At 46.3% G+C, this 22,040-nt stretch overlaps 1 protein-coding gene across 2 annotated transcripts in view; it reads right to left on the minus strand.

Moving 5' to 3' along the window:
* LOC137625781 (zinc finger protein 665-like) overlaps positions 1-22,040 on the minus strand; it is a 47,237-nt gene that overhangs the window by 23,360 nt on the left and 1,837 nt on the right. The gene's annotated exons all lie outside the window — the stretch shown is intronic.

The raw sequence follows: 22,040 nt of genomic DNA on the forward strand, positions 1-22,040 counted from the left end.
AGAGCACAAACAAGCGGGTTACCACACAGGCGTGCTAAAAAGGAGTTGGGTTCTGAGCGGATGCAGAGTTGGTGGTGCCGAGTGAGGTTGAACGGCTCTCCTCTATTGGGGTCTTTGTCGTGGATGAATCTAAATAGTGCGGGACCTCTGGATTATACGCCCAATTCTATACCGACACCAATAGGTGAGCGAGCTAGTTAACCTAGCACTCCTTTACATTTTTTCTCTGGTATATTTAGCAGTAAATTACCTAAGAATAAGTGCTAATAGGAGCTTATTCACTGGCCGGCACAGGTTCAAGCCCAGAAAAAGTATTTTTTTTAGTTTACTTCTTAAGCTTTCAGATTAAAAAACTGATATTTGGGTTTTTAAACTAATAATTTCTATGAGATTTTCCCACACTGAACTATATATTATTAATAATGTAAATACCCATCAATTCAGGTGACATGTTTGCCTCTCTTTATCATGGGAAAACCACTTGCTTGTTTTTAACAATTTTACTGCTGCTAAAATGACGAGCCATTAAATTTTAACGATGGTTAACTACCCATATTGCTAGTTAGCGGGGGTAGTGGAGGGTAGCTTGCTACCGGCCCCCTCCTCACACACCTGTGATTGAGCTCACTTTGCTTGGAGGTAGGACTTCAAGGGGGATTGGGCTGGTGGGTAAGTTTGGTTAAATAGCTAAAGTTTGTATAGTTAGGAAAAATACAAATAATCTACGAATTTGTCATTTGTTCCGTAACTGGAATACAAACTACGCTATTTAATGGGTGACTCACCCATTAGGTAGGGTGGACATCCTAGCCAATCTGGATTTTAGCTTTACCAGGGGGCTCCTTATCTGAGTATGTCAGTACTTTAAGATAAAGAGTCCCTGCACCTCGCTAAAACCTTGCTACGCAAGATCTGCGGCCTACGCAAGCTGTGTGTTAATGTATATAGAAGTTTCACTGTGCAGGTAAAGTTATTTAGAGGTCTTTAGAAGGAAAAACTGTGTAACTAGGACTTTCCCAATACCACCTCGTCAGGGTATGGGGACGCAACAGTATTAGTCTAAATACTATGTACACAAGGGAGCATGGTTTACCTGCAGTGGTTTGAGGACAGCTGTGCAGAGAACCCAGGATGCTGCCTTCCCCAAGCGAGGGGAGAATGAAGAAAAGAATAAGGGCCAGTCAAACCTTTTCATTCACGCAGACTAAAACCGGGTAACAATGCCCTCAACCTTCTGCTACTTGTCCAATAATAAGCTTGAGGTTTTAAACCAGCTGCGTAAATGAAAAGGTTTGACTGGCCCTTATTCTTTTCTTAATTCTCCCCTCTCTTGGGGAAAGCAGCATCCTGGGTTCCCTGCACAGCTGACCTTGAACCACAACATGTAAACCATGCTCCCTTGTGTACATAGTATTAAGACTAATACTGTTGTGTCCCCATACCAGGGGGAGAGGTGGGGCTGCTTCGCTAGGGGAAGCAACACGATCTCTCGAGGACCGGGGTTGGCCGACATTAACATGGTCTACACTACTACTCGACCGTCTCTCATAAGAGGCTGAACGAGTAGGAGCTTCGGAGGAGGGTCGGGAGACGGAAGAAGAGGCCTTGGGTTTTTCTCCCTTCGAAGGAACCTTAGAAGGAGAAATATCCAGCTTGGACTTCTTCCGCCGTCGACCAAACCTCTCCCACTGGGAGGAAGACCACTCCCTACACTCATTACACTTATTTATACTATCACACCGTTGACCTCTGCATACAGGACAAAGGGTGTGAGGATCTGTCTCCACCACCGACATAAACGTCCCACAAGTGCGGCCGGAGAGTCCAGGGCAGGTGCACATGGTCGCAGAAGTCAACTTCACAAACACACACTAAGAGAAAAGAAAAAGCAAAAGTCATTAATGGCTGCCAATATACGGTGAGGATGAAGAGCGGCAACGTCCGTTCACCATCCGAGCCGAAAGCAATGTGAGCTCAATCACAGGTGTATGAAGGGGGGGGGGGGGGGGCAATAGCAAGCTACCCTCCCCTACCCATGCTAACTAGTGGTATGGTTAGTTAACCCTCGCTAAATTTTAATGGCTCGTCATTTCAGCAACGCGGAAAGTAATAAACCTATTTAATAGCTAAGGTTTGTATTCCAGTTAAGGAACAAATTATTTTTAATCAGCAAACATCATAGTAACATTGAGTGGTGCATGAGTAAATATACAGTACACCAAACTACCTAAGCATGCATTTATATTTTAGATGAACAATATTTGCTGCACATTAGTTTTTGCAAAGGTGAGAAATTAAACTCATTCTTCCCACACAACCGGCGTAAACATTTACGGGTTGATGCTTCAAGTCATGGAAACTTTGACGTGGTCATCACGACTCGCCATTCAAATCATATTAACCAGATTTAAGCAAAAGCCAAAGGCAATTTCTCATTGAAACATCTAAATATTTTGATAATATTGTTCATGATTAGAGAATTTGGAAGGTTTGTACATTAAGGGGGGGGGGGGGGGGCTGTCGGAATGCCAATATATGGGGGTATAGGGAGAAAAACACAAAACCCTAAAATAAATTCACCAAGATTCGTATGGCAATGGAGAACGCATATACGATATATTTTGTCAAAATTCCTCTTACTTTCATAGTTACAGGATAATTAGTAAAAGTAACTCAATAAACCAATAAACATTGTTCCCTACAAGAAAATGCAGTATTTCTTCTGTTATCGTCAATTTTGATAATTATGGTATTTTTATTATAAAATAAATTCTTAGATATACTTACCTGGTAGTTACATATAAATAGCTTAAATCCCGCGTTTCGACCCGGCACGACAGAAATTCAAATTTGCGGGGACAGCCGCCATGACAGTAGGTGGTCATATATGAGCGCCACCACTCGTAGGTTATCAGAACCATACCCATCATCTTCAGAAATTTGATGTCTCTGTTTTCAGAGGGGAGGAGGGAGGGTCCTTTATATATGTAACTACCAGGTAAGAATATTTAAAAATTTATTTTATAATAAAAATCACAAATTTTAAGTAATTTGTATTTTTCCTAACAGTACTTACCTCGAACTACTTTCTTAGGAGTATCTGGGATCTCCTTCCCATCTGACCAGAGTTTTCTGTAGTTTACCCTAAACCCATTTTCTATGAGGGGTAACCTCAGGCCGAGTGATACGCACCCTGAGGCTAACCCCGGGTCAGAGAGCATGCTTGCTTAGGTCTCGACCTCTAGTAAGTTCTTGGTAGCTAGGGTCTCTAAGAATACTACGGGACACTCGGGAAGGCAGGGTGGGCCATTACCTGAAAGTAGTTCGAGGTAAGTACTGTTAGGAAAAATACAAATTACTTATAATTTGTGATTTGTTCCAACACGAAGTACTTACCTCGAACTACTTTCTTAGGAGACTTATACTTTAGGAGGTGGGCGAGGCCCTTAGTTCTTGAGACCATGCTGAGGAATATTCAGAGACGTAGATAGGAGGCTAGGCCATGTTGACCCCATAGAAAGTGAGCGAGAGGAAACTACACAAAAACCCATCTTAGTGTCTAAGAAACTTACCTGTGAAAAAAATCCTAGGGGACATGTCTTCCCCACGTTGAGGTACTTGTCTCCGGCTCAGGGCCCTCTCTGAGCCCACTTGAAGCGAAAAAAAGGGGAAGGAAGTACAAGGGGGTTTAAGGAACGAACCTGTCTCTCTTGTGCTTTTTTACCCACGGTTATCACTGGGGCTATACCTTTAAACCGTTTGGAGCGCGGAAACGACGGTACCTATCGAGAACCCGTCCAGGGATTTTCTTGAATAGTCTTTCAAATAGTGAGCAGTGAAGGTAGACTAGACTGGTTCGCCCAGGTACCTGCCCTAAGGATCTGGCCCACTGCTATATTCTTCTCGAAAGCCAGCATAGTACTAAGGCCCCTAATGTCATGGGGCCTGGGCTTTCCCGGCAGGGGAATTCCTGCCTTACTGTAGGCCCTGATGATGACCTGCCGCAGCCAGAAGGAGATGGTGTTTTTCAAGACTGGCTTCTTCACGAGCCCTGTGGAAACAAAAAGGCTTTTTATCTCAAGCCAGAGTCTGGCTGTCCTCTCTAAGTATTTCCTCAACGCCCTGACAGGGCACAGTCGCAAGTCCTTCGAGATGTCCGACCAGGGGATTGCCGGAATTGAGAACCCTTCAAACCTGGGGTCCCACACGGCAGGATTCTGGGTCTTCACTACGAAGGACGGAACGAACTTGAACGTGACTTCCCGCCAACCTTTCGAGTGAGCCACTTCGTAGGACAGACCATGGATCTCGCCTACCTGTTTAGCCGAAGCTAACGCCAACAAGAAAACTGTCTTGAGAGTGAGATCCCTGTCCACGATGTCCTTCAGGGGCTTGAACGGGGGTTCGGATAACATTTTCAGGACCCTTGCCACGTCCCATTGTGGCACCTTCACAGCTTGATTGCTCAAAACTTTTAATGAGCATTGAGATATGCCTGGAGTTACCTAAGTCTATGCCCTTCAGGAGAAAAACCTGGCCCAGAGCGGCCTGGACTCTCTTGATGGCCGGGATGGACATGTTGGCCACGTCCCTGAGGTAAACTAGGAAGTCCGCTATCTGCGGGATGGAGTGATGTCCCTAGCGGAGCACCATCTGGTAAAAGTGGCCCACTTAGCCTGATAGACCGCTGCTGATGACCGCCTCAGGTAGCCCGACATTCTCGTTGCTGTATTCGACGAATAGCCTTCCCTCGCTCAATAACCTCCACGCGTGAAGACGGAGGGACCGAGGATTCTCGTAGAACCTTTGGAAGTGTGGTTGCCGGAGAAGGTCTGGCCTGTCCGGAAGGGGCCAGGCCAGCTGTTGTGCTAGCTCCTTTAGGTCTCCAAACCATTCTCTCTCAGGCCACCAGGGCGCTACCAGAGTCATCCACAGGTTGTCCGCCCTTCTTACTCTGTTGAGGACCTGTCTGAGCATCCCGAAGGGGGGAAAAGCGTACTCGTCTAGATTGTCCCAAGGATGTTGGAAGGCGTCCTCGAACGCCGCTTTTGGGTCTGGCACAGGAGAACAGAACACGGGGAGCTGTGTGTTCAACCTCGTTGCGAAGAGGTCCATCACTGGCGAACCTCATTTTTGAATGACGGTTCTGGCTACTTCCGGGTGCAGAGACCATTCGGACCCTACCACCTGATCCATCCTGCTGAGGCCGTCGGCGAGGACGTTCCTTTTCCCCGGAATGAACCTTGCCGAGATTCTGATCTGCTCCACTTCGGCCCACTCCAGAAGCTCTAACGTGAGGACGCACAACTCCTTCGACCTTAGGCCTCCCTGATTCTTTATGTAAGCCACCACCGTGGCATTGTCGCACTTAAGAGCCATGATGTTTCCCCGGAGTAGGTGGACGAACTCCTGGCACACCCTTCGTACTGCTCTTATCTTTTGCACGTTCATGTGCTGGGTCTTCTCTTGGGCCGTCCAGCTCCCTCTTGCTGACTTCCCTAGGAGATGGGCACCCCACCCCTCCTTCGATGCGTCCGTGAACAGGAGCATCTCCGGGGGTCGGCTGCAAAGGGCATCCCCTTGAGCGTGTTCGTCCTGCAACCCCACCAATCTAGGACTAGTCTCGTCTTCGGGAACACTGGGATCACCCTGTAGGGGGAGTTCCTCTGGTTCCAGCTCTCTTTCATGTTCCACTAGGCCTCCCTGAGCTTCAGCCTGCCCTGGGGGACCAGTTTCTCTAAGAACACAAGGTGGCCTATCTGTCTCTGCCAGTCCTTCCCCCTCCTGGGCTGGCCCGTCAGGAAGGGGCGCAGGATCTGGTCTAAGTTGTCCAGCCTTTCCGAGGAGGGGAAGGCTCTCACCAACCGGGAATCCAGGACCATTCCGAGGTAGGTCATCCTGGTGGAGGGGATCAGTTGGGACTTCCCCAGGTTTATGGTGATCCCCAGAACATTGCAAAACCATAGCAGCCTCTTGCCTTGCTCCTTCAGTACTTCCTCTGAGGCTGAAAGTAACAACCAGTCGTCTAGGTACCGAATCAGGCGAATGCCCTGTTCGTGCGCCCAGACTGAGACCGTTGTGAAGACCCTCGTGAAGACCTGGGGGGCTGTCGACAGCCCGAAGCAGAGGGTCTTGAACTGCAAAGTTTGGGTCCCCCATTTCACCCGTAGGTACTTTCTGCTGGAGAGATGAACCGGAATTTGGAAGTAGGCGTCCTTGAGATCTACTGACATCATGAAGTCTCCTTCTCTCAGGGACGCCAAGACCGACTTCGGAGTGTCAATTTTGAAGTTGGTCTTGCAAACAAACTTGTTGAGGGCTGAGAGGTCTATGACCGGTCTCCATCCTCCTATCGCTTTCTCCACCAGGAACAGCCTGCTGTAGAACCCCGGACCTGGGTCCCGGACAGGTTCCATTGCCCCTTTCGCCAACATTGCTGAAACCTCCCCCTGCAGAGCTGTCTTTTTCAAGGGGTCCCTGGGGGCTAGCCACTCTGCCTGCTGGTCGGGCATCAGAGGTGGGGGGTCCGCTAGGAAAGGTAACCTGTACCCTTCCTTCAAAACTGTCACGGTCCACGGGTCCGCCCCGTGAACTTCCCATGCTTGCCAAGAATGTTTGAGGCATCCCCCCACCTGAGGCTCCGGCAGGTAAGTTCTATTCATAAAAACTTCAGATTGTCCTGAAGGAATATCATGAAGTATATCCTCCAATTTTGACGAAGCGTCACGTTCAAGCACCGAGGGCTTTGATGGAGAAACAGTTTCCAAAGTTTTCAGCATAAGGGAAAACTGTTGCATGGGTTTCGAATGCCGTGCGTCTGCTGCGAGCGGTGCGGGAGCGACAGTATTGCATCCGGTCAGATGACTCGGAGACAAAACTTGACTGCATGCGTCTAGCATAAGACCAGACTGTCTCATGCTTCCATGTTGCCGTGGGCTTTCAGACTTTTGCCTGCGTCCAGAATGCCGTGAGTTATCAGCTTGTAAAACGCGTCCATCCCTAGCGATAGTCATGCGTTCCGTAGATCGCAAGGGTGAAGCAACTGATTGTCTATCCTGTTGAGTAGACACAACCTTACGTGCATCCGGCATGAATTAAGATTGGCGTCTATGTCAAGAATGCCGTGAGGAAGAGACCAGATTGCCGCATACGTCAAATTTATCGCTTGCGGCCACGCGATCCGACGGACGCGATGATGCGTTGCTGAGTATCAGAAGACTACGCTGTCCGATAGTATCGGAAGAACGCTTACTTGGTCTATTGCTGTCCTTCGATTCTTTTGGACGCGAACTCTCTGTTCGAGAGTCATAAACGTCAAACAGAGACGAAATGGACCTCTTTAATGCAGATAAATCATGAATAGAATGGACGCCATGTGCGTCAACAGAACTATGTAACGATCGCTGCGAGGTATCGTCAACTGTCGATACTTCAAGCGCGATCTAAACCGAGTTTCGAATGACCTAAGGGAGCTTCAATAGACTTAGGGAAAACAACAGGGGAAAGTTTTTGAGACATTTCCCAATCTGGGGGAAAAGAAGGAGCGTGAACTGACGTCAACTGAGCACCTTCTCCCTCCGACGAACTATGCGTTTTCCGAAAGGAAAACCTCCGGTAAACACCAGGCACTACAAGATGGTTTATTAGGAGACATATGTCTCTTGAGCGGTCTTGACTGAAGTGGTTGACGCCAAACCAGTCGCGGCTTTATGTCATCGGAAGAAGATGCAGACAAGTTAACCTCACCTTTACTGTGGTAAAAGGGAGCGATTTGGGTATAGACAACATGATCGCTCGAGGGGACGTTCGTTCGCTGATTAAGGTCTGCCATATCCTTTTGCTTTTCGACATTCCTTCTCCCAGGGGTTGGGGAGCATGGAAGAGGTCCCCGGCTGAGATTATGACGGACACGAACAGACGCATCCCCCACTTCACTTTCACTATTCACTATTTTGCTTTGCAAACCACGCACCGCACCCCACATAACTTCTTTTTCGGGAGTTAGGGAGCGAACTTGGGCGCCTAAGGCTTAAATAGCAGCCATTACATCCTTTAATGAAAGTTCACTTACCTCCGACACCGTATTGGGGTCTGGGACTACTGGAATAGGAACAGGAATATTACCATGACTATCGGAAGGAATATCACCATCCGAAGATCTATTAGAAAGAATACTAGCTGATCTAGACCTTCTAATTCTATCTCTTTCCAAACGCCTAACATAGCATTCAAAAGCAATCCACTCCGAATCAGACAAAGACTTGCATTCATTACATCGGTTATTATATGTACAAAATTGACCTCTACAACCACAGCATACTGAATGAGGATCAATAGAGGCTTTAGGCATATGTCTTGCAACCTTTCACACACTTTCTGATAGATTCAGCCATTTTGAAAAAACAGAAAAACAGTCCAAGTCAAAAACCAACAAAGTCTAATAAATCGATAGTGAAAAGTCCAGAGGAATATCCAAAACAAGCGGTAAAAGTCGTTAACAATAATCAACAAAAGGTACTTCACAAAATTGTAGAACAAAATTATTAGCAGCGAAAGAATTTCCTGAGGTGTTCACATGATCAACGACAGAGAATTTCTGATGATGATGGGTATGGTTCTGATAACCTACGAGGGGTGGCGCTCATGTATGACCACCTACTGTCATGGCGGCTGTCGCCGCAAATTTGAATTTCTGTCGTGCCGCGTCGAAACGTGGGATTTAAGCTATATATATATATATGTAACTACCAGGGAAGATACATATTTAAAAATTACCTTTTAATGTAAAAGAAATTGTGAACAATGGCTTCTATATAACTTCCACGAGTCGCAGACAATGTAAATTACACCCTTCGCCCTTCAGTCCTACCACAAACCTCAAAGAGAGTACATACCTGAGTTTGACCTCTGACATTCACTCATTTTAATGTTTGTTTTTCGTGTTTTCGGCAAGAATTATGTTATTTTTATTAGTAAAATAAATTTTTTAATATACTTACCCGATAATCATGTAGCTGTCAACTCCGTTGCCCGACAGAATTCTATGGAGGGATACGCCAGCTATCACAATACTAGAAGGGGGTGTATTTACCAGCGCCACCTGTGGCCAGGTACTCAAGTACTTCTTGTTGACACCTCCTCAATTATTCCTCGGTCCACTGGTTCTCTATGGGGAGGAAGGGAGGGTCGATTAAATCATGATTATCGGGTAAGTATATTCAAAAATTTATTTTACTAATAAAAATAACATTTTTCAATATTAAACTTACCCGATAATCATGTAGCTGATTCACACCCAGGGGGGTGGGTGAAAAACCAGTGTACAAGACTAAAGGATAGCTAAGTATCCCGTATTTCATATAATCAGTTATCCACAATAACAATGAAATAATAAGTACCTGGTAAGGAAGTCGACTTGAACCGTTACTCTGCCTTTAATAAGATCGTCTTCCTTACTGAGCGCAGCGTTCCTCTTGGGAGGCTGAATCAACTCAAAGGTGCTAAAGTATACAGGGCTGCAACCCATACTAAAGGACCTCATCACAACCTTTAACCTCGGCGCTTCTCAAGAAAGAATTGACCACCCGCCAAATCAACAAGGATGTGGAAGGCTTCTTAGCCGACCGTACAACCCATAAAAAGTATTCAAGAGAAAGGATAAAAGGTTATGGGATTATGGGAATGTAGTGGCTGAGCCCTCGCCTACTACTGCATTCGTTGCTACGAATGGTCCCAGGGTGTAGCAGTACTCGTAAAGAGACTGGACATCTTTGAGATAGAATGATGCGAACACTGACTTGCTTCTCCAATAGGTTGCATCCATAACACTCTGCAGAGAATGGTTCTGTTTGAAGGCCACTGAAGTAGCCACAGCTCCCACTTCATGTGTCCTTACCTTCAGCAAAGCAAGGTCTTCTTCCTTCAGACGAGAACTTGGAAAAGAAGGTTTCTTGACAGCACACTATAAGGCTTCTGATTGTCCTTGTAAAGGTTAAGACCTTTTTAGATAGTACCTAAGAGCTCTAACTGGGCAAAGTACTCTTTTCAGATCATTCCCCACCAAGTTGGACAGGCTTGGGATCTCGAACGACTTAGGCCAAGGACGTGAAGGAAGCTCGTTTAGCAAAAACCGAGCTGCAAGGAACATGTAGCCGTTTCAGATGTGAAAACAATGATCCTGCTGAAGGCGTGGATCTCACTTACTCTTTTAGCTGTTGTCAAGCACACGAGGAAAAGAGTTTTTAATGTGAGGTCCTAAAAAGAGGCTGATTGGAGAGGTTCAAATCTTGATGACATAAGGAACCTTAGGACCACGTCTAGATTCCAGCCTGGAGTGGACAACCGACGTTCCTTTGAGGTCTCAAAAGACCTAGGGAGGTCCTGTAGATCTTTGTTGGTGGAAAGATCCAAGCCTCTGTGGCGGAAAACCGCTGCCAACATACTTCTGTAACCCTTGATCGTAGGAGCTGAAAGGGATCTTACTTTCCTTAGATATAACAGGAAGTCAGCAATCTGGGTTACAGTGGTACTGGTTGAGGAAACTGCATTGGTCTTGTACCAGCTACGGAAGACTTCCCCTTGAGACTGATAGATTCTGAGAGTGGATGGTCTCCTTGCTTTGGCAATCGCTCTGGCTGCCTCCTTCGAAAAGCCCCTAGCTCTTGAGAGTCTTTCGAAAGTCTGAAGGCAGTCAGACGAAGAGCGTGGAGGATTGGGTGTACCTTCTTTACGTGAGGTAGACTTAGAAGGTTCACTCCTAGAGGAAGAGTCCTGGGAATGTCGACCAGCCATTGCAGTACCTCTAAGAACCATTCTCTCGCGGACCAGAGCGGAGCCAACCAACGTCAGCCGTGTCCCTTAGTGAGAGGAGAACTTCTGAAGTACTCTGTTGACAATCTTGAACGGCGGGAATGCATACAGGTCGAGATGGAACCAATCCAGCAGAAAAGCATACACGTGAACTGCTGCTGGGTCTGGAATCGGAGAACAATACAACAGGAGTCTCTAGGTTATCGAGGTAGTGAACAGATCTATGGTTGGCTGACCCCACAGGGCCCAAAGTCTGTTGCAAACATTCTTGAGAAGGGTCCACTCTGTGGGGATGACCTGACCCTTCCGTCTGAGGTGATCTGCCATGACATTCATACCGCCCTGAATGAACCTCGTTACCAGTTAGCTTTCGATCTAAAGACCAGATGAGTAGGTCCCTTGCGATCTAGAACAACTTCCACGAAAGAGTCCCTCCCTGCTTGAAGATGTAAGCCAGGGCTGTGGTGTTGTCAGAGTCCACCTCCACCACTTTGTTAAGCTGGAGGGACTTGAAGTTTATCAAGGCCAGAATAACCGCCAACAACTTCTTGCAAATGATGTGAAGTGTCCTTTGCTCCTGATTCCATGTTCCCGAGCATTCTTGTCCGTCCAAAGTCGCACCCCAGCCCGTGTCTGATGCGTCCGAGAGGAGACGGCGGTCGTGTTTCTGAACAGCCAAAGGTAGCCTTCCTTGAGAAGAAAGCTGTTCTTACACCACGCGAGAGAAGACCTCCCCTCTTCGGAAACAGGAACTGAGACCGTCTCTAGCGTCATGTCCTTTATCCAGTGAGCAGCTAGATGATACTGAAGGGAGGGGAGGTGGAGTCTCCCTAACACGATAAACAGGGCCAGCGATGAAAGTGTCCCTGTTAGACTCATCCACTACCTGACTGAGCATCGGTTCCTTCTCAGCATGCTCTGGATGCATTCAAGGGCTTGGAAGATCCTTGGGGCCGACGGAAAAGTCCGAAAAGCTCGACTCTGAAGATCCATACCCAAGGAGACAATGGTCTGGGATGGAACGAGCTGAAACTCCTCAAAATTGACCAGGAGGCCCAGTTCCTTGGTCAGATCCATAGTCCATTTGAAAATCTCCAGACAGCGACGACTTGTGGGAGCTCTTAAAAGCCAGTCGTCTGACGGAGCCGGACACAAGATCATGATACTGCTGCACAGTCTGTGAACTGTCAATCATGGGCAAGCGAGGAAGTACAGTGACAACCCGAATCTGTCTAGACTGTCTGGGTCGTACAGACAACTCCTTAACGGGTTGCTGAGGTTGCCGCACTGCGTCACAACAAGTCACTTCTGTTGGTTGTTGAACGTCTTCCCCGTGACACATTGACTCCGTAAACAAAAAATCCTCTAACAAGGACTAAGTTTGGACTGCATGTCATGCAACACAGCTCAAGGTCTATGGGAGCAGGTGTGGTAACAGACGGGATTAGCGACTGAAGTGGAACCATAACCTTCCCTGGAAGCATGTTATGCTTAAATAAAAGTCCATAAGAGGTTATGCAGCTAAAGGCTCCCTCCAAATGACAGAGTCCTCAAGGGAATATCAGAAGGAGGGAGAAAAGAACTTTCTCATCTACAGGGACCTTATCCTAGAAAAGCTAAGTTCTCTGAGTGAGGGTTCACTGGTGCAAAAGCAGCAGACTAGAAGGCAACGTTATGAAACTGCTTGACAGTCTAGTGAGTTGGCAACAACCCAAGATGTGTGACTGAGAAGCATGCGGTAAGGTATGCAGAGCATGATGTATGCAGAGTATGCTGTATGCAGAGCATGCTGTATGTAGAGCATGTTGTATGCAGAGCATGCTGAATGCAGAGCATGCTGTACGCAGAGCATGTTGTATGCAGAGCATGCTGAATGCAGAGCATGCTGTATGCTGAGCATGTAGTAAGCAGAGCCTGCTGTAAGCAAAGCCTGCTGTAAGGAAAGCAGAGCGTGTGCATGGCGTTTAACATTTCTCAGAAATTCCATGACCAGTGCTAGAGTGCTTTATGCATGCTTGCATGGGGTTTAAAAATCAACATAATGTTTACCTTACATTCATAACTCATGATTCATATTTTTTGCCATGGTTTGAAAATGGAGGTAAGGTATGCTGAACAGCAGAGTCAGAACGAGCTGGAACAACAATAGTTGTGGTTTCCTCTTCAAGACTCTGTTGAGGGAACACCTGAGGCTCAGTCTGCAAAGGCTGAATAAAAGACAAGCAGAAGGAAGGCGCATGGGTGGAGGAGGCTGACTCCTAGCATGAGTGGTTGAACCCAAGGGTTGCGCTTGCTGAGCGGTTGGCGGAAGCGGAGTAGCAAGTTCCAGTTCCTGTGGTGTGAGCGGAGCGCGATGAGGAAGAGGCTGCGCAGAACAAGGTAAATGTCTCGCAAGCTGAGGCTCCTGAGGCGCAAGGCTAAGGTGTTGTGGTGCTTGCCTTGTGGAGGGTTGAGCTCGCTGCAGCGAGAGCTGAGGAGACTGACTCATGGACGGGAGAGGTTGTTGTACCTCAACCAAGTGTTGCATCACTGGTGGAGCAGCAAGTGGAGGCGGAGGAAGAGAGGTATAATCCTCCTGATCCCATTGTAAAGGTTGCCTTAAGGAAGGCGGAGGCTGAACACCACTGGGAACAGCAAACTCAGCACGTGGCTCAACATCGTACGCCTGGCAGGTGGTACTGCGATCAGGCGGAGCGAGCGTAGGCGGAGGGAGTGTAGGCGGAGGCGGAGGAGCAACACTCTCAGCCCGACACTCACGCATCAAGTCCGAAAGCTGTGCTTGCATGGACTGTAGTAGAGTCCACAACATCGTACGCCTGGCAGGTGGTACTGCGATCAGGCGGGGCGAGCATAGGCGGAGGGAGTGTAGGCGGAGGCGGAGGCGCAACACTCTCAGCCCGACACTCACGCATCAAGTCCGAAAGCAGTGCTTGCATGGACTGTAGTAGAGTCCACTTGGGGTCGGCAGAAACTACAGTAGGCTGAGGTAAAGCCTTAACAGTCGAGCTCTGTTGTGGCAGAACCTTACTCCTCTTAGGCGGAGTGCATTCAACTGATGACTGAGGAGAGTCAGAGCTAACCCAATGACTGTGAACTCTAACTTCGTACGTCTGGCATAGGTCTGGACTTTACGTTTAAAAGGTCTTGAGACCTGAGACCAGCGTTTTCTCCCCTAAATTTCTTCTGCAGACGAGCAAAATAAGGGCTCAATCGTCTGCGGGTGGGAGTGACGGTCTCGGTAAGACACGCCCACAACCACCGAGGATACTTCTGTGCGCCGATCAAGGCCTGCTGAACCCTTCTGCCCTTCGACATTGCTTCTCCCCTGGGCTTGGGAGCTTGCAAGAGGTCCCGGACTGGGAGGACGACTGGCGCGCACAAAAGTACCCTCACGCACAACACTGACATACTTTGCGCTAACCACTTATCACTTTGATTTCTGTTTGCACTTATTTCACTGAACTCGAAACTTTAAGTGGTTTGTACCTGAAACACGCAATTCTATCCTTTCTCAAAAGTTAGTAATTGCGAAAACAGAATTACAATGTAACAGAAAAATCTAATGAAAGATAATTCAGTGGCTGGAAAGAGACTAAACACTAGATCACTCTAGAAACGTTTAGTTTCTTCCCCTAAAGAGACTAGGGAGAAGAGCAAAAACGATAACGACGTTACTCGTACGCCTGGCAGGCTTGAATGAAACGTTTATCCTCTTTCTCCCTCCGTCTCTATCTCTCTCTCTCTCTCTCTCTCTCTCTTGACTTAGAACCTGAGAGAAGAGCCCAATCATATATATCGTTAAAACATATTATTGTTAAAGGAAAAAACTGAAAAGTTCCTTTATTAGGATCAAAACCATTAAGTTAAGAAAGAATGAACAAAACGCTAGACACGGTTACTCTTACTGCAACGTGAAACCGTGAACATTCTTTCTCTATCGTAACGATAGAGTGCAAGTTGAATGTTCTGAACGTCAACAACTGCAGAGACAAAACAAAACGTTAGTTCAACTTTGAAAACAGTACGAGACTATCAAAGAAATTCTTTCAAACTCTGTGGCGGAAATAGCATAATATGTTAACAGGTAAAACCGAAATGACGGGCTCAATGTTAATTAACTTCGGTACCAAGAAAAGACCGCCTACTATTAGGAAGGTCGAATATAAACAAATATAAAAATTAATTTTAATAAGTTTATAATAAAAGGAAGTTAATCGAAGAGGCCTATAAGAGGCGGAGAGATATAAAATAAATCTATAACTTTTGTTAAGCAAAATTAAGAAAGAGAGTCTATACTCTCTTATACACCAACACTTCCGTCTAAGGGAAGGGTCGGCCATTGAAAGGTGAACGAGAGTTCGTACTCTCTTCGTCACCATAATTAATCAAAATAATTCCAAAAGCTAACTAAGCTAATATAGAAGTTTCCAGTAAAGCGACAGCCGAAATCAAAGAGAAATACTTCACCAAAGTCGTGAAAATACTCCAAGAACATAAGCGTATCCCAGAACGTCTTGCCGGAAGCACGACAGAGGAATAATTGAGGAGGTGTCAACAAGAAGTACTTGAGTACCTGGCCACAGGTGGCGCTGGTAAATACACCCCCTTCTAGTATTGTGATAGCTGGCGTATCCCTCCATAGAATTCTGTCGGGCAACGGAGTTGACAGCTACATGATTATCGGGTAAGTTTAATATTGAAAATTATCATTTCAAATAGGAAAAGACAAAATCAACCTCTTGCTAACATACGGAAAAAGAAAATTCGCTCTATTAAGAGTTCAGAAGAGGGTAATATTGGTATATTGGTAGTGCAGAGAGAGAGAGAGAGAGAGAGAGAGAGAGAGAGAGAGAGAGAGAGAGAGAGTGAGAGAGAGAGAGAGAGAGAGAGAGGGGATCTTCATTTATGATTAAATTATGATAAATAACTCATATTATTGGAGGTCTATATAGGGTAGTAATCCCAGATCTTAGTAATAATTATCAAAGGATGAGATAGAATTTGGAAAACACTAATTTTCGGGATAAATCACCCTGGCGTCGCAAACCGAAGGTCAGAGGCAAAATGTTATTTTGATAATAAAATAAATTTTTGAATATACTTACCCGGTGATTATATAGCTGCAACTCTGTTGCCCGACAGACAACTCTACGGTAAAAACTCGCCAGCGATCGCTACACAGGTTGCGGGTGTGCCCAACAGCGCCATCTGTCGTCCAGATACCCAGTACTCAATGTAAACAAAGACTCAATTTTCTCCTCGTCCCACTGCGTCTCTATTGGGGAGGAAGGGAGGGTCCTTTAATTTATAATCACCGGGTAAGTATATTCAAAAATTTATTTTATTATCAAAATAACATTTTTCAATATTTAACTTAGCCGGTGATTATATAGCTGATTCACACCCAATGGGGTGGGGAGAGGCCAGCAATATATGTTTACACTTTTATGAGCTAAGAGTTTTTATTTCATTTTAGAAGTTATCAAAATAACAAAAACAAAATAAATAGGTACCTGGTAAGGAAGTCGACTTGAACAATTTCTCTGCCTTTTAAGTACGTCTTCCTTACGGAGCCTCGCGATCCTCTTAGGATGCTGATCGACCCCTAGGATCTGAAGTATCAAGGGTTGCAACCCATACAACAGGACCTCATCAAAACCCCTAATCTAGGCGCTCTCAAGAAATGACTTTGACCACCCGCCAAATCAACCAGGATGCGAAAGGCTTCTTAGCCTTCCGGACAACCCAAAAAACAACAATAAAAACATTTCAAGAGAAAGATTAAAAGGGTATGGAATTAGGGAATTGTAGTGGTTGAGCCCTCACCCACTACTGCACTCGCTGCTACGAATGGTCCCAGTGTGTAGCAGTTCTTGTAAAGAGACTGGACATCTTTCAAGTAAAATGACGCGAACACTGACTTGCTTCTCCAATAGGTTGCGTCCATTATACTTTGCAGAGATATATTTTGCTTAAAGGCCACGGAAGTTGTTACAGCTCTAACTTCGTGCGTCTTCACCTTAAGCAAAGATCGGTCTTCCTCACTCAGATGTGAATGAGCTTCTCGTATTAACAATCTGATAAAGTCTGACCAAGCATTCTTTGACAAAGGCAAGGATGGTTTCTTAACTGAACACCATAAAGCTTCAGATTGGCCTTGTAAAGGTTTAGTACGCTTTAAATAGAACTTAAGAGCTCTAACAGGGCATAAGACTTTCTAGTTCATTGCCTACGATCTCCGATAAGCTGGGGATATTGAAAGATTTAGGCCAAGGCCGAGAAGGCAGCTCATTTTTGGCTAGAAAACCAAGTTGTAGCGAACAAGTGGCTTTTTCTGACGAAAATCCTATGTTCTTGCTGAAGGCATGAATCTCACTGACTCTTTTAGCCGAGGCTAAGCATACTAGGAAAAGAGTCTTAAGAGTGAGATCTTTCAGGGAGGCTGATTGTAACGGCTCCAACCTGTCTGATATGAAGAATCTTAGTACCACGTCTAAATTCCATCCAGGGGTAGCCAAACGACGCTCCTTGGTGGTCTCAAAAGACTTAAGGAGGTCTTGCAGATCTTTATGTTTGGAAAGATCTAAGCCTCTATGCCGGAAGACTGATGCCAACATGCTTCTGTAGCCCTTGATAGTGGGAGCTGAAAGGGATTGTCCTTTTCTCAGGTATAAGAGAAAAACAGCTATTTGAGCTACAGAGGTACTGGTCGAGGATACAGAAACTGACTTGCACCAGTCTCGGAAGACTTCCCACTTCGATTGGTAGACTCTAATGGAAGAAGCTCTCCTTGCTCTAGCAATCGCACTGGCTGCTTCCTTCGAAAAGCCTCTAGCTCTCGAGAGTCTTTCGATAGTCTGAAGGCAGTCAGACGAAGAGCGTGGAGGCTTTGGAGTACCTTCTTTACGTGTGGCTGACGTAGAAGGTCTACCCTTAGAGGAAGACTACTGGGAACGTCTACTAACCATCGAAGTATCTCGGTGAACCATTCTATCGCGGGCCAGAGGGGAGCAACTAACGTCAACCTTGTCCCTTCGTGAGAGGCGAACTTCGGCAGTACCTTGTTGACAATCTTGAACGGTGGGAATGCGTAGAGATCCAGATGTGACCAATCTAGGAGGAAAGCATCTATATGTATTGCTGCTGGGTCCGGGACTGGAGAGCAATAGATTGGAAGCCTCTTGGTCAGCGAGGTTGCAAAGAGATCTATGGATGGTTTACCCCAAGTGGCCCTAAGTCTCTTGCACACATCCTTGTGGAGGGTCCATTCGGTTGGAATTACTTGCCCTTTCCGACTGAGACAATCTGCTATGACGTTCAAGTCGCCTTGGATGAACCTCGTTACTAGGGAGATGTCTTGACCTTTTGACCAGATGAGCAGGTCCCTTGTGATCTCGTACAACGTCAGTGAGTGGGTACCTCCTTGTTTGGAGATGTACGCCAAGGCCGTGGTGATGTCCGAGTTAACTTCCACCACTTTGCCTCGAAGGAGAGACTTGAAGCTTTTCAAGGCCAGATGTACTGCCAACAGCTCCTTGGAGTTGATATGCATGCTCCTCTGACTCGAGTTCCACAGTCCTGAGCATTCCCGACCGTCTAGTGTCGCGCCCCAGCCCACGTCCGATGCGTCCGAGAAGAGAACGTGGTTGGGAGTCTGAACAGCCAGGGGAAGACCCTCTCTTAGGTTGATATTGTCCTTCCACCAAGTCAGACAAGACTTTATCTTTTCGGAAACCGGGATCGAGACCGCTTCTAGCGTCTTGTCCTTTTTCCAGTGAAAAGCTAGATGGTATTGAAGAGGACGGAGGTGTAGTCTTCCTAGTGACACAAATTGTTCCACGGATGACAGCGTCCCTACCAGACTCATCCACAGCCTGACTGAGCAGCGTTCCTTCTTCAGCATCTTCTGGATGGATAGCAGGGCTTGATCTATTCTGGGGGCTGATCGTCTTGTTGTTCAGCAACGTCCTCATCAGAGGGTTCCTCATCCGAAAACTGATGAGGAAACGGCAACGGAGTGGGCAACGTCTGGCTCGCTGAGTCCGGTCGCACTGGTGAATGCGTGACGGAGCCGGACGCAATATCATGGAACTGCTGCACAGTCTGTGAACTGTCAACAACCATGGGTGCGCGAGGAAGCACAGCGTCAACCCGGAACTGTCTAGACCGTCTGGGTTGTGCAGTCAACACCCTACCGGGTTGCTGAGGTTGACGCACTGCGTCAAAACAAGTCACCTCTGCTGGTTGTTGAACGTCCTGAACGTCAACAACCACCTCCGAGCGTCGCTTAACGTCAACGTGCGGCTGGCAACCCACACTGGGTCGCATCGGTGGAGGAACCACCTCAACTGGCGGACGCGAGTAGGTTACCTCAGCGTCAACAGGGCGCACAACCGACCGGTTGGAAGGTTGTTGGCCAGAAGGTTCGGTAGCAACCTTCTCCGCATTAAAGTCCTCTATCAAGGACGCAAGCTTGGACTGCATGTCTTGCAGCAAAGCCCATTTAGGGTCTACGGGAGCAGGTGTGGCAACAGACGGGGTTAGCGACTGAGGCGGTACCGTTTACCATCCCTGAAAGCCTTGTTATGCGTGACATAATTGTACAGCAAAACTTCAAAGGCTCGAAAACAGCTGTGAAGTTGACCTGTAAACAACTTGGAGCGTCTCCTGGCCAGGCGCCAGGGAGAGTCTACGAGAATTGAGAAGTCTATCTGGGCAGAGGCATGAACTCCCAAGCCGAGAACTTCTCTCGTGTCATATCAGACTCTCGCTCTATAAACCAGTTTAAAAGAAGGGAAAGCAAAGGCTGTATCCCCCAAACTCCTCCTGGTGAAAAACCAGTCGCCTAGCCAACGTAAAGCTCTCTGGGAGAGCGAGAGAGCACTAGCTTAAAAACAACGGCTTCGAAGTAGCAAGGCCTAGTGTAAGCTCTGACGTTTAGGCGAACGAGGAGCAGCAGTTACAAAAAGATCCGGACAAAGATCCTTAAAAAAATCATCATGATTTAATTAAAGTCCATAGGAGGCTAAGCAGCTTTAGGCTCCACTCCATCTGACAGAGTCCTCAAGGGAATATCAGTAGTAGGGAGAACAGCAACTTCCTCATCTACAGGAACCTTGTCCGATAAAAGCTGAATCTCAAGCAAGGGAGAGACCTACCGTGGTGGCAATGCTTTACAAGCAGAGTCCACACACACTGGTGCATTAGTAGCGGACCAGAACGCAACGTCATGTAACTGCTTGACAGTCTGTGAACTGTCAACAACTGAACTGTCAACCACAACAGGTGCGTGAGGACGCACAGCGTCCACTCGAGACTGCTTTGACTGCCTAGACTGAGCAGTCAAAACAACTCTAGAATGCGGAGGTTGACGCACAGCGTCAAAACAAGTCAACTCCGATTGTTAGTGAACGTCTTGAACGTCAACAGGAGCATCAGCAAGTGGCCTAACGTCCAAATGCGGCTGAAAAACCACACGAGACCGCATCGAGTGTGGTTCTAAACAACCTGACTGACGTGACTAAGCTACGCCAACGTCAACAGTAAGCACAAAGGAACGTTAGGTTGGCTGAAAGCCAGGATATCGATGAGATAAACGGCTAGACTCAACGGACTAATCGGCAGAATAGTCTTCCATAAGGGAGGCAAGCATATACTGCATGTCTTGCCATACAACCCATTAAGGATCAACGGAAATGGTTGTGGTAAAAGACGAGGGTAACGTCTGTGACCGCAACACTTCGCCTACAAAAAAGGACTCTCGGAGTCTGTGTTACGCTTTTGTTAGGCGGCGAGCAGTTATCCGATGACTGCATAGGGTCAGAGCTGTCCTCATGGTTGTAACCAGGACGCTGGACCTGTCCTGAAAGGACTGACTTTCGCTTAAGGGCTTCGAAACCTTGTGACAGGTTTCTTATGCGAAAAGCCTTCGGATGACGAGGAGAAACAACGTCTCTCTCGTCTTATGGTAGGGGAGATCTTGGTAAGATACACCCGATACCATAGAGGGAAAACGTCTGTTCGTTGGTCAAGGCCTCTCGAACCCATAAGTCGTTTGACATTACTTCTCCCCTGGGCTTGGGAGCATGTAAGAGGTCCCGGACTAGGTGAACGACAGGCACGAACAGACGAACCCTCGGACGCAACACTGTAACACTTTGCGCATATCACTTTATCACTTCGATTTTCTGTTTTGCACTTATTTCACTGAAATAGAAACTTTTACTGATTTCTACCTGAAACACGCAATTCTACCCTTCATTAAAAGGTAGTAATTGCGAAATCAGTCGTATAATGCAAGCTCATTAATACCAGCAAAAAACAGAAAACATATTTTAAGATAAAAAAATCAGTGGCTGGGAAAGAGACTAAACACTAGTTCATATAACTACGTTTTCAATCTCTCACCGCACATAGCCTGGGGACGAGAATAAAAAACTAAAAAGTTTTATCCTTCCTCCCCGTACAGAGACTAGGGACGAGAGTAACTCGAGAACAACGTTACCCGCTTGAACGGAACGTTTTCTCTCATCTCTCTCCCTCCGTCTCTATCTCTCTCTCTCTTTCTCTCTTGATTTCGCACCTAAGAGAAGAGCCCAATTATATTTTGTCAAAAAAAAAAACATGTTATTTGACTAAAGGAAAAAACTGAAAGGTTTTTCAATTAAAAAGTTCCTTTAAAATAGAATTTAAAACATTTAAGCTAAGAAAGAATGAACAAAACGTCAGAATCGATTTACTCTTACTGCAAAGTGAAACCGTGATACACTCTCTCTCTATCGTAACGATAGAGCGCATGTTGAACGTCCTGACGTCAACAACTGCGTAGCATAAATAAACTAAACGTTAGTTCATCTTTGAAAACAGTACGAAGACTATCAAAGAAATTCTTTCATAAAATATTACATTTAAAAAGTTTTAAATCCTTAGCTCTTTAAAAGCTAATTACGATATAAAGGGCTCAACGTTGATTAACTTCGGTTTCCAAGTTAGGACCGCCTACTCTCAGGAAAGGTCTATATAAACAAAACATTAAAATTCTTTTATATGTTTATAATAAAAGGAAAGTTAATCGAAGAGGCCTAATAAAGGCGGAGAGATATAAAATATATAGAGGAAAATCTATAACGTGATATAATTACTAAAAGCCTAAACACACTTCCGTCTAAGGGAAGGGTCGGCCATTTAAAAGTGAAAGAAAGTCCATACTCTCTTTGTCACCATAATTAAAT

Source organism: Palaemon carinicauda, chromosome 32, assembly GCF_036898095.1.
Source record: "Palaemon carinicauda isolate YSFRI2023 chromosome 32, ASM3689809v2, whole genome shotgun sequence".
Lineage (NCBI taxonomy): Eukaryota > Metazoa > Arthropoda > Malacostraca > Decapoda > Palaemonidae > Palaemon > Palaemon carinicauda.